General features: G+C 41.6%; 1 protein-coding gene and 1 pseudogene across 2 annotated transcripts in view; one reads left to right on the plus strand and one right to left on the minus strand.

Annotated features, from left to right (window-relative positions):
• LOC119169985 (relaxin receptor 1) overlaps positions 1–16,254 on the minus strand; it is a 139,236-nt gene that overhangs the window by 77,727 nt on the left and 45,255 nt on the right. The gene's annotated exons all lie outside the window — the stretch shown is intronic.
• LOC142784229 (NADH-ubiquinone oxidoreductase chain 4-like) lies at positions 226–5,770 on the plus strand (annotated as a pseudogene).

The raw sequence follows: 16,254 nt of genomic DNA on the forward strand, positions 1-16,254 counted from the left end.
GCCCATGTCTTTGCTTCAAACGACCACGAAGTGGGCAATCTCGGGGGGGAGTTAGCAATGCCCTCTCCGAGGCTTCCGCGGCGTCTGAATAGGCCGCTCGGGCACCCAACGGGAGTCTTTTCTTCGCTGCCCTATTGTGTATGCCCAACCCCGTCCCTCGTTACCATAGATTACGGCAAGGACTGCGTGGCATAGCCCGAGAGGGACAATGGCAGAGCAGGGAGCATGGCTAAAAATGAGGTGCAGATGTGCAAGTTTAAGTCGGTGTCGCTGCGTGTGCCCCCAATGTGACTGCAGAATTGGCTAACGAAAGACCTTCGAGAGACCACCGGTGGACTGCTTGTGTCTTTGCAGTGTACATAGGCCGAGTCCGTCGACAAGAGAAAAGACACTCCTAAAGAGAGCCCGCAAACAAAAATCGCTGTCGTGTCTCTCTAGTGCAAACGCGCCTTAAGCCACTGGACTACCGCGGCGGGGCAATTTGAAGGGGGTAGAAAGTTTACTAATAAAACATAAATTAGGGCATTGAGAAATAGAGTACACAAAAAATGGTGTAAAACGAAGTCTTCATCAGAAATGACACGTTTACAATTGTCAAATCAATAAGTTATATGAATAAGTCCTCAGAATGGGAATGCTGATCGTTAAAAGACCACCAGAACAGGGGAAAATGTACGCTTGACAAGATATAAAGAAACGTTGAAAGAGTACATATTGAATGTTTACTCGAAATTGTTGCGTGAAAGTTTCTTAAATGTGAAACCGGCCTAGGTATGTAACAATGTGACAATGAATTGGCATGTGCAACAGTGTGGGATGGCATGGAATGCCATCCCACATTGTTACACATGCCATGCCATCCCACATTGTTACACATGCCGATTCTATGCGGCTATTTTTCGGAAAATAAAAAATTTAAGGTTAATCAATTAAAAGCAATATTTGTGTTTTATCTTGAACATATGGTCTGGGCGTGTAAAGATAGCTGTTAGCATGCTGAAGGTGCTGTGGAGGTATGAAGGGGGATGAAGTTAGTAAACTAGCGAAAATCAAATGAATTTGTAGAGTCCTGCTTTAACTACTTCAACGGAATTCCATACTATACGTTTATCGTGGTTCCTTGTTCCTCATAATTTGCGTAATCTCCGATTAATTTCGGTGCCGGGTCACAAAAAAAATAGTACTCAATGAAGTTGCGAACACTCAGGCGAAGGCTTCTCCGGCATGTCCAGCTATTCTTCTCCTTATAGTTACGGTGTTTGTCGCAGCGGCAAGATTCAGAAAGGATCCTTTGTCGGTGCTTACTTGAAGTATCGCTTCATCACCGAGCTTTCTGCTCCTTCAGTTTTCTTGGAGCAGGAAATGGCGTGAAACAAGACGAACAGACGTCCTAATTACAAATCGGCGATGTAGATTCGCAAATCTTAATTTTTACATGCACAGAGCGGGTGTGGCGGTCTCTCGTTCTCGCTCCTTTTGCAACGAAGACAAAACTATCGAACATTTCTCGCTGTGCTGCCGACAATTTTCCTCGCACAGAAAACGTACTATATCAAAATGATATTGCGGCAACTCGGTCTACCAGTTAGATCGGCCGTTTTGTTATCTTTCGGGGCCTCTGTGCTGGGACACTCGGACAGGAATACATTCAGTGCTGTCAAAACGTTCGCATGCGGCTCAGATAGATCTACTTGTTCAATCACTCGCTAATAATTCTACACTATGCAAACCTTGTAAAAAGGTACTCGTTAACCGTTAGGTTACGCAAAACGTTTAAAGTAAAACTAGGACGCACTATAATTAACGCTTCATTACAATTACATCTGTAATCTTTGTTAGCACTTAAAAATATAATAATAATAATGATATATGATAAATAAAAATAATTAAAAAATAAATAATAAAATATTAATAATGAATAATATTAATGATGATCTGTCCGACTCTTGGCCGATACCCCTGAGTGGATATATGTCAATCATTCAAGCAGCATCCCCATCATCATTGTCGAGGCGGGAAAGGCGGGAAATTGTGCGTGGTGGGGACAGGAACACGAAGAGGAAGAGAAGTGGAGCGAAAGCTCTACGCGTTTATACTCTTGGAAACGCCATGTCATGATGATACATGTCCTGAGCGCCAATAAAGGCTGAGCTAGGAGTTTCCGCGTAACTTAATACAGGCTCTGCTCCGATGACGCAATGATACGTGATCTCTCTTACATGACGTATATTTCTTTGTATTTCTTGTTCCGAGTTGATTTCTCTCTTCTTCTGTCGAAGTTCCTTCGCCTTGAGGTGAACGCTCGAAAGCTCCGCAAAAGCGTAGGGAGATGCGAACTCGCAGAGGTCGTACCCAGCCTCTTTTTACTTCGTTCCTAATATTCTCTCCCTCTCTTTTTTCCCCTTTTTTTAAGAGATTTAAATCGAGAAGTCGAGTCGAAGAACGAAAGCGTCGAGCACGAAGGTGACTGACACGTGGAACATAAAAACTGTTACGTCGCGTGTTTCGCAACAATCTTGCAACGCGAACGGTGAAATCATCAAGGACAGCACGGCCGTGGACGAAAGGGCCATTAAGGCTCCGAAAGCGGCAACACGTGTGAGGCATCGTTCATTGTACGCCTTAAAGCTCGGGAGAGAGTTCGCCATCAGCTGCGTTTGCTCACGAACGTCGTAGGCGAGGATGCGAATGGCCGGTGTGGCTTTTGATGTTGCCGCATTGAGCTCAGTATATCCAGCATCGTTTGATATTTTTTAGCTTTCGTTTAAACAAAAACAAAAGAAGAATAAGTGGTCTGCTCTATACTACGTAGCAGGATGAGCAGTTAGCCCGTGCACAACAACCGGTTATGAAGGAGTACAGCTATTCTTTAAGTAGAAGTAGATTGAGTTCGTTGAATGTGATGTAATGTAACATTCCGACTCAGACGGGATTGCCCCCTCTTTTGTGCGAATGGATGTGCGAAAGCAGTTTTATAACATAGCGTGGGACCCCGTTTACGTAATGGGGACGACTCCGCATTCAAAATGAAAGAAATTCTAAAAATTCATAAAAAGGTGGAGAGAGGACTGCAACTCGATATTGGCACGCATTCTTCGGTACTGACAATACAATATCCTACACTTAAATGATGTTAATCACTAAGCTGCAGGAACCAATGCACATTCGGAATGAATATTATATAAGCCGAAACGGCGAAGTAGCTCATCGTGGAATATTTCACAGCGCAACGCGTTAGATACGGACAGCGAAGGGACACAGCGCTGAACTCTAAACTGAAATTTATTGGGAAAAAGATAAAGACATATATAAAACACAATGAGTCATCAAAACTGTACGCATGTGCGCATGTGTTACAGCACAGCACGGATCGTTTCTTGTCTAACAGGAAGTTATATTCTTCATTTTGAATAGTGATAAATGCATGACTCATGCGCTTGTTATTGAATTTAATGAAAAAAGCTTCGGCTATCTCACGCCTCCACATGTCTATATTTGATGGAAGCTTTCTGCAATTAGGGCACACATCCGCATGATCTACAATGTGCTGCCAAATGAGACGTGATTGCAGCACCTGATAGTGTCAGCTCATGCTCTCACAAGCGCACGTTACTGCACCGGCCTGTTTAGCCTACGTATTCGCAGCCGCAATTAGCATGAATTGAGCGGATTAGCCATCTGTAAATAACGTCTTGCTGGATACGGGAAATTATAGAAAAAGCAGTAGAGTCATTTCTTGAAAAATTTATTGATAGAAATATCCCAGTATTATTTTGAGTTGACAAACAAATTCATAATAATGAGCCAAACTTTCATATAAATGAAATGTTAGAAGTAGTAGGTAAATTATTCAATGAATTTATTAATTTTTACATAAGCTCAAATACTTATTTTATTAGGAGTACTATTTCAATTTGAAATTTTTGCAATAATAATTTTAATAAAGCAAGAAAAATTATTATTACAATAATTATATCAAAAAGATTACCAAGTAAATTTTGTTAACATAAACTAAATCAAATTTTAATATAAATATTTTATTTGAAACTGTTAATACTATAAATGCAAAAGTGAGTCTTATTTTTTTATTAAATCCTATATTTTATTGGGACGTAATCTAACTATGTATATAAAAGTAAATAATATTCCTCCTAAAATAATCAAAAATATTATCATAGTTATAATAGAAAATTGATAAGAATATTAGAAATTATTGACAAAAATATTGTTAATAAAATTAAAGACAATAACAATATGGCTGCATGAAAAAAGGAAGCGCAAATAATTGATGAGAATATAATAATTTTAATTTCTGAAAATAATATATTACTAGTATACAAATTTGGGAGATTTGTTGAGATGATGTCTTTTCTGATGATAGAGGAAAACTAAACTTGATTTACAAAATCAGCACTTCTAAATTAAATTATTTTAACATACCTCATGTCATTTTTGGTAACTATATTATATTTGATAGGAGTTTTTATTTTTATTATTTCTTGCTATTTATCATTAACCTTTTTAAGCATTAAATTTGTTTATATAAGCCTATTATTGATGCTTTGTATTTACTTTTGTATATTTAATATTTTAGGCATCTTTGCTTTTTTAATTCGAATTGTTGTGAAGCTGGTTTGTGATTAAGGTTATTAGTAATAATAGGGTTTTATTAGGTAAATGAAATAATAAAGATAAAACCCTAAATAAATGTTAATATATATTCCAAAAATTTTAATTTTATATTAACTATTTTTATAAATTCTTACCAAATTATTATTTATTTAATATTTTAGCACTTTTGTTAGTAATTAAAGACCTAATGAATAATATTGACTTAATTAATCATTTTTATTTTTATTATATAGGTTCTAGAATAATTAATTTAACCATTTAAATTACTTTTTTAATCATTATGGCAATGCGATTAACTATATTTTTTCCAAATAAAATTTTATTTTTATGTTTTAACTATATTGAATTTAATATTTCTTGCTTTTCAATAAGAATTTAATAATATTTGATTTATTTTTAAGTGGTTTTATTCCCTATTGTTTTAATAATTATAGAATGACGATGACAACCTGAACAAGTGCAAGGTGGGTTTTATATAATATTATATACAAATTTTGGCTCATTACTCTTATTAGGGTTAATATTAGAAAGAAATCTTTATTATTTATTTGTATGAATGATTATATGGGCAAATAAGATTGCCTTTTTATAAATAATTTCAAGCTTTGTAGCAAAAACTCCTATATTTTTATTTCATTTATGATTATCTAAAGCACATGTATAGAAGCCCCAATTACAGGTTCTATAATTCTAGCTGGAGTTTTATTAAAATTAGGATTTTATGAACTATATCGATTTAAACTATTTTTCATTTAAATATTTAACATTAACATTTATTGTAGTTTCTTTGTGAGGAGCAGTCGTAGTTGGAATTTATTGTTTATTTCAAATTGATAATAAATCTTTAATTACATACTCTAAGCTTCTGTATCACATATGGGAATTGCTTTGAGAGGCTGTTTAACATTTTATTTATATGGTTCATATGGAATATTACTAATAATAATAAGAAGAATTGGCCAGGGATTGTGTAGTTCAGGACTTTTTTGTCTAAGTAGTTTAATTTATGAACAATTTTATGCTGAAATATTTTTTTCATTAAAGGAACAAATTAATTTTTCGAAATTTAACTTTATGAAGATTTTTATTTAGAATTGTTAATATATCAGCCCCTATAACAATAAATTTACTTGGATAAATATTTTTACGTTTGTGAGTAATAAAATTTGGAATGTTAATATAATTTTATAATAATGCTAATTTTCTTACGACCATGTTATTCTATATTTATATATAGATACATCAATCATGGCCAAAGATGAGCAATTTATAGAAGAAATATAATTTTTATTCGGGAATATTACTTATTATTTTTACATATTCTTCCTATATCATTATGATTTATAAAGTTTAATTTTTTTAATGCTTATAAAAAGTTTAGTTAGTTAAAAAATATATAAATTGTGATTTTAGAGATGAAAATTTTATTAAACTATTTTTATCAATTGAGCTATAGTACTTATGATACTTTCCATATTATTTTTAATTTGTCTTTATTTTTACTATATAATAATACACCTATTATTATTGACTATACTTTAATAACAATTTTAGGTCATGAATATAAATTTTATATTTTGTTAGATTGAATAAGCTGTATGTTTTTTACTGTTTCGTTAATTTCAAGAATAGTATTATGATATAGATTAAGGTATATGATAATAGATAAAAATAAAACATCTTTTTGCTGAATAATTTTACTTTTTATTTTCCCAATATTATTATTATTTTAATGCCAAACGCATGTATGTTAATTTTAGGCTGAGATGGATTAGGCTTAGTGTCTTGTTGTTTAATAATTTAATAATAAAGAGTAAACGGATATAATTAAGGAATAATAACTATTGTTAGAAATTGAATTGGAGATGTAATAATGTTACAATTATTTTTTCAATCAGTTTTATTTCATTTGATTTCATTTCTTTCCGGAAATTCGAATTAATTTGAGATTTAATAATTGTTATTGCTGGATGCAAGCCAATAACAAGTGCATAAGTCATCCATCTATCACTGTTCAAGATGAAGAGTATAACTTCCTGTTTGACAAGACATGAAGCGTGTTGTGCTGTAACACATGTGCCCATGCGCACAGTTTTGATGACTCATTGTCTCCTATGTATGTCCTTTCTTTTTCCAAATAAATTTCAGTTGAGAGTCCAGCGCTGCGTCCCTTCTCTCTGCGTATCTAACCCGTTGCGCTGTAAAATATTCCACGATGAACATCCACCAACTCGTCCAATTCGCGATTCTGCTTCGGCGAAGTAGCTGCTGCGTTCAGTGGATGAACCAGGGTTTAATGTTCCAACACCTTTAGGAAATTGGGTTGTACAAATGATTTTACGCTAGGCTATAGTTGTGCATTCATTATCTCTGGGTGACAAAAAAAGATAGAAGATTTCGAGCATTTCAGCACAGTGTTTCTCAAAGCAGTGATATTGAAGTTGGTAACTAATAATTTACTAAATAATTAATTAGCCAGTTATATCAAGCATCTGTCACGAAGTAAAAGAGGAGGACTACAATGCAAACTTTGCATGCATAATTCACTAACGTAACGTCTGGGACGATAGTCATAGTCTCCAGCAGTTAAACAAAAGATAAAATTATTACCGAATAGGAAGTAAGTTCTTGTTGAGATTTTAATTTCTAAACCGAGTGAAACGACACTAGCTAAGCTCAAAAGTCTCTTTGTCACGAGACTTACACCAAGCTCCGCCCTACAAACCGTCGGGTCGCTTTTTCTTTAAAATGTTAATTTTCTTCGTTTATACGTCAAGGTCAAATTTTTCCCATGGGAGACACCGCGTGTATATGACTGAAGGCAATCGTGTACAGTGCTCCGCGTCTCCGATTTAAAAAATTCCCCTCGAAGTTCGTCTTTCGCATTTAAAGGAATTCGCTCACTTGATTCACTGGTCCATGTCCCACAGGTGGCGCTTCGAAAGCGATACGCAGACGAAGGGAGTTCCTTCAACGCAACAACAAGAAACTGCCTTCAAATGAAAAAGCCGGTGTCACCTGCACAACGTTTTGCCGAACGAGCCAATAATAAGAGCGATGTCCGTAAGCCTCGACATATCCGCGTGGCGCGCTTCCGTCCCGTGTCGTTTTCACCGCTACAAGGCGAAGTAATAGTTGAGCGCGCGTCGATGCAAATGGCACCCGACATCCGTTTTTGCTTGCTTTACGACCCCATAAAACACGGCGGCCCCGTTGATATTGGAAGCCGCCTAGAAGCGAAGGATAAAGCCTAAAAGAAGTGCGAGAAGCAGTAGCGGGGAAGGAACTTCTGTTTTTTTTTTTTTTTTTTTCTGGATCGATTGGCCCCTACTCGGGTGTCCTTGTCACGGCGAATTTCGCGGCGAATGCGCGTCGCCGATAGAAGAAGCTCACGTACTCCGGAAACCTTCCGCTCTATCTCTCGCGCACTATTATGCCGTCTCTCCGTTTTTTTCTGTCCTTTCGGGGCGTTTACGCGCTTCGGTTCCTCGTCACCCCCACTTCCCGCGTCCGTCCTAGCACCGCACTGTCTAACCTCCTCTCCCCCCCCCCCCCCCCCGAGTCCTGACAGATGCGTGCCGCGCACGCGTTCTCGAAATAGAATCGCCAGCGCCTCGACCTCGGACGATTCTCAGGTTTAGGTCACAGCAAGGTTTTTTTTCTCTTTTGTCTTAGAGGGTTAGAACCAAAAGCGAGAAACGGAAAGTTCGCTCCGTGGGGGTCACGCAGAAACTGGCAAATATGCAAATACGGGGGACGTGCACGAAGAGTGTGACAACATATTTGAACTGAACAGAGACCTAGAGCTTAGCAATGAACCGGCGTATAAAAAATGAGCTTCCTATACTCCGTCCTGTCTCACCTCACTGCGCAATGACAGGGACATACAGGGCTCGCGTCAGACAATCAATAACGGGACGCGGCTCCGTAGATAATAAATATGAGTATAGGGCTCGCCTTCCCTAAGAACTACTAATGTATCCCTAGTTGTGCGATTCACCTCACGAAGCTGGTGAAGCGAAGTTGAGATGCTGACGCTTCAAGTCGCTTAGAGCGGGAACAATCGGTCGAATGCGCGCTTCGCGTCCTAATTGATGTTCACGTGTACACGGCACCACTTACACATAATACTTGACATCACGTTCCTTCTTACGCGACGCTGCTTTTCCGTGGTGAAAGTACGGTTATCGCACTAACTGCACTGCCGCCGTGACGCGTTCAGGCATTTCAGTTTCATACACGAAAGGCGTGCTTGAGCATGAGATGTTATTCTCATCAACGGATACCTACACCTAGATAATTGTTTAGGTTTCTAGAGCGATATCAAACTCTCGGAAAGTGTAATGCGATGTTTTCGCATTTGATGCGTAATAGACCTACGGGAATGCCGCCTCTATAAGCCGTCTCTCTTTGCGTACAGTCTGAATTCCCAAAGTAATCATCTAAATCACTCGTGTTGAATAACGCTCAGGGAAAACTTGTTGCAGTACTGATGTGGCTCTTCAATGAACAAAGCAGTTTTAGGCACCTCCTGTGATGCTGGCCTTAACGAGGTGGTTTTGCTGACATGCCCACAAAGGTGACACGCCGGTTGAAAATCACTTATCCAAGGCTCTAAAATTATGCTCTATGGGCTTGCATCTACCTTTTTATGTGTTAATGTATAATACGTAAAAAGATTCATATAGACCAATGGTCAATCGGACTGTTCAGTAGTCTCCTAAAAAGAACTCTTTTCTCTTCTTCAAAAAAATTCGTTATCATTAAAAAGTAGTTTGCATACCGACGACGTGAATACTCTAAATTTGAATAAATATATAGTCAAATGATGTAAAACTAGCGCGAGAAAGAACTACTGAACAAAGACAACATTAAGCACAGCAGGAAACACCCTGAGCGTAATTACACAGAACGAAAGCCGGGTACAGAAAGCATAAATGCCATGCACGGTTCCCTAAGTTTTACGCTTCTTGTCACCGTAATTTGCTAAAAAAAATGTGGAAACATCATATCTGATTAGAGGAAAATAATAAAAAGGCACACTAGCATTGCGCATTATCTTTAGCCAGAGAAAAATAATTTTCTATGCAAGCAGGAACTTCGAAATCTGAATATTTCTTACAGTGATCCCTAAGTGGAATAGGGGCTTCTCAAATTGTAGGCTTGTGCTATGTATGCTAGCCTAGAATAAGGTGCACCCTCACAAAAACCAAGCAACATCTGCACGTAGTGCAGATGTTCTGTGTGAGTGAGGGAGAAATTAGAGCAGAACAGATGCGGGGCAATATAAGATCAAGACGAAAATCGCGTTTTCGGCAATAACGACACCATGCACACTTTTTAAGTCTTGTGTTTCATGTAGTGTGCACGGATGAGCGAACGTGTGGTCATTTGTTACAGCACACGTAATTTCGTACTTTCTTTATTTCGGTTCCCCGTATTAGAGGGTTACACATTGCGTCCATCGAGCAACCATGTCTCTCGCAGCACACACAAAAAAAAGACAGGTTCCTGAATGTACAAATGACTGGCACTTGAGAATTAATGGGGCGAGAGCGATAACGCGGACATCTGATGACCACCGCGACACGCTTGAACGGCAGGGTGAGAGCTTGCAATATGAAACGTCGCAGCGACAAACGACTCGTGCGTGCGTGTGTGCGTGTGTGTGTGTGTGCGCGTGTGTGCGTGTGTGTGTGTGCGTGTGCGTGTGCGTGTGTGCGTGTGTGTGTGTGTGTGTGTGTGTGTGTGTGTGGTGTGTGTGTGTGTGTGTGTGTGTGTGTGTGTGTGTGTGTGTGTGTGTGTGTGTGTGTGTGTGTGTGTGTGTGTGTGTGTGTGTGTGTGTGTCATATCCTCGCATGGATAAGAACGCCACAGCAGCGACTCACTCGCAGCAAGGGCATCACAACAAGCAACAGTCGCGCAAACATGAGCAAGGGCTTGGATGGGCGATGTTTTTCCGGCGATGCGCTCTCGCGGAAGCGAAGCGGCCGCTCTGTACAAGAACAGCGGCCCGAAGCCCGCGAGGAACGTGAAAGAACGCCAAACGTGAACTCGACCAGAAGGGACGCGCGTGACGGGAGCCTTTTCGCGAAAGAGAGGAGGACGACGTGCGATTATTCTTCTTCTTCCTGGGGGCCCTTTCTGCGTTCTTCGGTAGTAGTGGGGGCGAACGCGCTGCTTATGAGCGCGGCGGCGGCTTCCCTAATGGCGCCGACCACTCCCCGCTGCAATCCGCTTCGGCCGCCGACGCTGTGTTGCGTGAGCGGCCCGCGGCGACTTCGTCGAGGGTCGAAAACTGCGTGCACACGAAGACGACGCCAAATCTGGGTTAATGCCGCCGCCGCAATAGCATGCCTTAGGCCGGTGGCCGCCGAGAGAGTATCGAACCGGCACGGTCCTTCAACTCGTGATGTTTTAAAAGCTGCCCCCGACCGTCCTTCCTCCCGTTTCTGGCAGCATTTTCGCATAGCTGATGGCGATATGCTGCTGTAGAGAAACACGCGGGGAAGAAGGGAATGTGACGCCGTACGTCACGTGCGAAATTTGCAGTTTCGCGCTCGCCTGATGCGTCGTTTTCTGGGATGAAGAGTCGCGCTTTCAGCGTGTTATAGCTTGCACTAGATTTGCCATCCGGCGCGTTTTTCTCCTGCAGCTGGAGTATCCCTCTACTGACTGCCTCCATGAAACTTACGTTCATGTATTGTAGAGCTTTACTCCTGTACTACATGTGTACGCTAACATCGTGTGACCCTACGTCGTATATAAGTACTACAAAAAACAATGTATTTCCACCTCTCGTCTGTACTTCCTGTATTGTATCACAAGACAGACTAGAAGCTTCAAAACAACTGCCTCAAAGCGATGTTATCAAGTATCTCGTGTTCATACATTCCAATGAAGGTGGCGTGAGTTACTTCTCAAATGGGCCTGTTTTTTTTTTCCTCTTCCAATTCACATTGTAAAATTTTTGATATCGAAAATTATCTGGCCAAAGATTATTGCATAGTGTCCTGCAGTTAGGAAAGTAAACATATCGCATCTCGATTCTACTGTACCTACTCCATATTCTTTACGTAACGTTTGTTCGTCCCCATGTTCTTTCGCTCTAGCACCACGTGTTGCATAACATTACGGTCACGGAGTGCACATGCGTCGGAATCTGCGCGATATTCCCACGTATTTCGGCTCAGACACTCGTCGAGGACGCGGAAGCTTTCCGTAGTTATGAACGAAGTGATGCGCCAGTCCGCATAGGTGGGTAGAAAAAACTTGGACATAAATGTGTGCGTGTGAGCTTTATATTCAAAAGGGAACTGGTCATTACTGTTGTTTTTTCTTCTAGTTACCCATATTTTTTTTTCATTTCTTTAACCGTTTTTTTAGGGCGGTGCCCAAGCGTAGGCTCTATCGCGAGGTATACTCTTGAAGGCGAAGCTTGAGTGTTCTACTTTTTTTTCTTCCTTTTCACAGCTCAGCTGTCTTAGTCTACACTGTGCCATTGACATCCCCGTCATAGTGGTAGCAGTGGCTGTGACAGTAGCTGTCACACAGGTCACGTGACCAGAGAGTAGAGTGAATAAATAAATACATAAAAATAAATAATTATGATGATCATTCAAATGGCGTCAAGGTGCCTCAGTCTTCCATCACATGCAATTACGCCCTTACAGCTTCACTATTGAGAGGTTTCTATCTTTTTTTTTTCACTCTCTTTCCACTGCACGTCTTTCTTCTATATTGACATTTCGCGTAAACATGGGTCCAGTGCTACTGCTACACAATACGAAGGTCTCTTTTGCGCTCCCAAAAAGCAGACGCCTAACGCTTACAATAGCATCTGACGGAAGTTGTCACCCGTTCGTTCCACGGGTTCTCTCCTCCGTTAGCACTTTCTTTTTAACCCAGACTACGTGGGAGTCTTCCCCTCGTTCCAGAAGCGGGATGCCATTCGCGCCCCCCTTTTTACGACGGGCCCGATCTTGTCGTAATGCTCATCTTTATGAGTTCATAAGCGTGAGCTACGTTTGACGTGGCCAGCCAGCGAAACACTGTCGCTTTTCCCCCGCTGCCTGTAAGTGCAGCTGTTTGCCGTGTCGTGCGCGCGTGTTCAAATTACGTTCTGTTGCCGATGTTAGCCTCAACCCCTTTCCACTACGTCGTCCACTTCACCCCTCTAGGGTTTTTACGTCGAGTTTCCCCTTCTCGTCCCCTTCCTTCTCGTTCGACCCCCTTTTTACCTCGCAGTTTTCAAACTGGCCGTCGATAGCCTTTTTAGTTTATTATTCGGTGGCCCGGAAACGTTGCTGAAAAGGTGCTATTTCTAGTGTGGCCTGTTTGTCGTGACGTAAAAGCGATAACAAGAAAGGGAAGTATGAAAAACAGTAAACGCGAAAAGAGGTTTTCGCTTTAGGATTTACGGCGCTAACGTGCGAGGGCTATACAGAAACACGCCAATTCAAACTATTCGGTCTGTTTGGGTACGGAAGCAGCACCGGAGTGGATGTGCGTCTTTTATTTCTTTTCGCGTTGCTGTTCATTCGAGCACATTTTAAACTCTCGCGTTCTTGACAAGTTTTTACTCAACTGGTCTGCAATGCGGTGCTGTACAAATAGCGGTATTTTTTTATTTAATGTATTTAGCAGTACCACGCTTTGCTGGAAGCAGTGGCTTGCAAGAGGCGTAGGCTGGACGCAACACCGGCTTGAAAAGAAAATAACCAATGATGAAGTGTGGTCGGTGGCGTCCGTAATGCGAACGTGGAAACTGTAAGCCTCGTGGTATCATCGCGTCTAGGAACGTGCAAATGGAAACAGTGTTTAACTTTGCCGCACTTCGCGTGTTGTAAAAGAGATCAAAACCGTGGCTATCGATTTCGACAGACAAGTGTAGTATTTCGAGCTCTCTGCTAACAACGAAGGTGACAGACACCTTCGTTGCGCCGTGTGTTCGTTCAAGGGGACAATCAGTCATCACGGAAATGTCGAGGGTTAAGATTTGCGCAGTGTACGTCCATACGCCACGGCTTGCTAACTGCGGAAAGCCGTAAGCGGGTTTGACGCACATGCAACCTCAGCCGACGAGGCACCATCGAAAATTTTGCAGTGACTAGAAAGCATCATTACTATTAGCGGCACGCGAAACTTGATGAAAGCGTCTGGGCGTAGCATTCACCAATGCCTACTCATTTAAGATAAGAATGGCCGACAGCGCGGAGTGCAACGACTGTGCCATCGATGAGACTATTGAACACATCTTATGTCACTGCCCGGCATACACAACCGAGAGGCTTCACCTGCGCAGTGTTTTAAATCAACTGGACAGAAGTGATTTCACTGTCGAGAAAGTATTGGGACCATGGCACTGCCCATCCAATTTCCGAAAGGCAACGAAAGCACTGTTGCACTTTCTCAAAGACACCGGCCTGTTTCATCGTTTCTGACGGGGGAACTGTTACGCGTCGGCCCACTCAGTGATCTTTTATCTCCTCCTCTATAACTTTCCTTTTCTTCTTCCCTTTCCCAGTGCAGGGTAGCCTACTGGGGCTAAGCCCTAGTTAACCGCCCTGCCATTCTCCTTGTGTTCTCTCTCTCTCTCTCTCTCTCTCTTGATGAAAGCCGTCTCTCAATGATGAAATTTTCAGTTGTCGCTTGAGTGTATGAAGCTTCTGATCATTCTTAAAGTTTTGTTATTGGCATTACTTTACATGACATATGAGTTTACAATCATGAGGGGTTTCAGATGATCTTACAGCAGATATTGCTCACACGGGCAATGTGAAGGCTGGCGTTGAGTTTTCCTAGATCCCTGAGTGACGTTCTTGCTCACAGATGTGCTGGTGGACTTTTATACTTATACTCGTGCAAGGAATCATGTAAAATTTGGATTTAAAATGGCAGCTCTAACTTTAAAGAAGACACTTTTTTTATCCATGGATATTTTAACGGATACGTACCAGTTCTGCAACATGCTTTATGCCTGTACGATTTATGATAACTCCTCGCATGAATTCATAAATCTGCATGTTCTCGAATTTCTCCACTTTTCTGGAGACATTTGAAAACGTTTATGGCCCCTTTTCAACGACAGTATATATAAGCTTTGAAGTCTAGGTCGTTAATGTAGATCTTTAGTCTATTCTCAAACTATATTGTGTGGGCCGACATATCATCTTCGGTATATTCACGTGACCTCCTATACTATTTGGCGCGTAGGTGCTGTAGAGCGCTAAGCGTACACACTGAGCATAAACTAAGTGTATAATAAGCTCCACTGAGCATACAGAATAAGAACTCAGCCCTTCATTACCCTCCTAATAAAGCCCTAACGTGACGTGTCAGCACTGACGACATTAGCCACCTAAGTTTCGGCACACCTGCCGTTACGAGAGCTGACCTCGTTTACACGTCCCTCGCATGTGCTCTCTCGGACACATGACAGCATCGTCATACAACCAGCTGCCTCCATCAGCTGTAGTCGACAGCTCTCTATTTCTAGCTTTAATGCTGCTTTTAGAAGGAAGGAACTAGAGGTCGAGCTATTTCTATCCGAGCACTTTCGGGACTACAAAATCTTTCACACAGACCAGCTCTTTCATTGCCTCTACTTTGATACCACCCAACTTGAACATTACGTTCGTTTTACCAGCCTTTTACGCTTTCTTGTTGGTTCCTGTGTAAATGCTACTCCCAGTACGGTACTCAGATCCCGATGTGGTCGCAAAATATACGACCTGGCGAGGCAATTTCAAAGCGATCCAGGTGACAACGGTATAGCGAGCAGGTAAGGTGTCCCTTTTTTTATGGTACCGCTCTCTGCGCCGCGGTGACATGCGAGTCTGTAGATTGACGAGCCCGCGGCCCGCTGCGTCCGCGAAGAAGCCCTGCGGATCGAGGGAAAGGCAGTCGAATCAATTTTACGGGTCGCGCGCGTCGCCGGCCCTTTGCTGCTTTATAGGCACGCGATCGAGGGAGCGGGACGGTCCATTCTCTTCACGAAGACGTGGGGAGCACGTGGCGCCTGCGCAGGGTCTGCAACGTTGCCTCCCGCTGGCGCGGAAGCTGTTTTGGCGGCTCGACACGCCGCGACAACGTATATCGCCGTCTCGTAAACATGGCAGCGACCAACGCCCAGACTGCGACGACCTGGTCGATTCTTTTTTTCGGCCCAACAACGGAGCATTCGAAGAGGCGCTGTGGCATCCGTAGTGAAGCGTAGGAAAGCTGTTGGTGTATAGTCGTAGTCAACACGGCAGTGAAGACAGGTGCAAGTGACCAAACAACAGCAACAAAAATGCAGTAACGCGCTGTGAAAACCGTCGGGCAGCGACGCTGTAAGAGTACGAATGTATATGGTTGATAGTCCTAATCTCATTGAGCATTGTCATCAGGACCATTTATCATTTAGCAAACAGCCAAGAGCCACCGCTGTTTTTTTTTTTTACTAAGTGGTAGTTATTTGTTTAACTAGAGGCAACCATGTACTTTGTATGTCCGTATGAACCAACCTAAGATAGGAGGAGTGCTAGTTCTCTTTCATTGTGCGATTATCGTTTTTGCCCAGGACAAGAAGGAAAGAGAGTAAGGCGGAAGTCTCAAAACCCGGTTTCCAGCTTAACGGCT

The sequence above is a fragment of the Rhipicephalus microplus genome, chromosome 2 (genome assembly GCF_043290135.1).
Source record: "Rhipicephalus microplus isolate Deutch F79 chromosome 2, USDA_Rmic, whole genome shotgun sequence".
Taxonomy (NCBI): domain Eukaryota; kingdom Metazoa; phylum Arthropoda; class Arachnida; order Ixodida; family Ixodidae; genus Rhipicephalus; species Rhipicephalus microplus.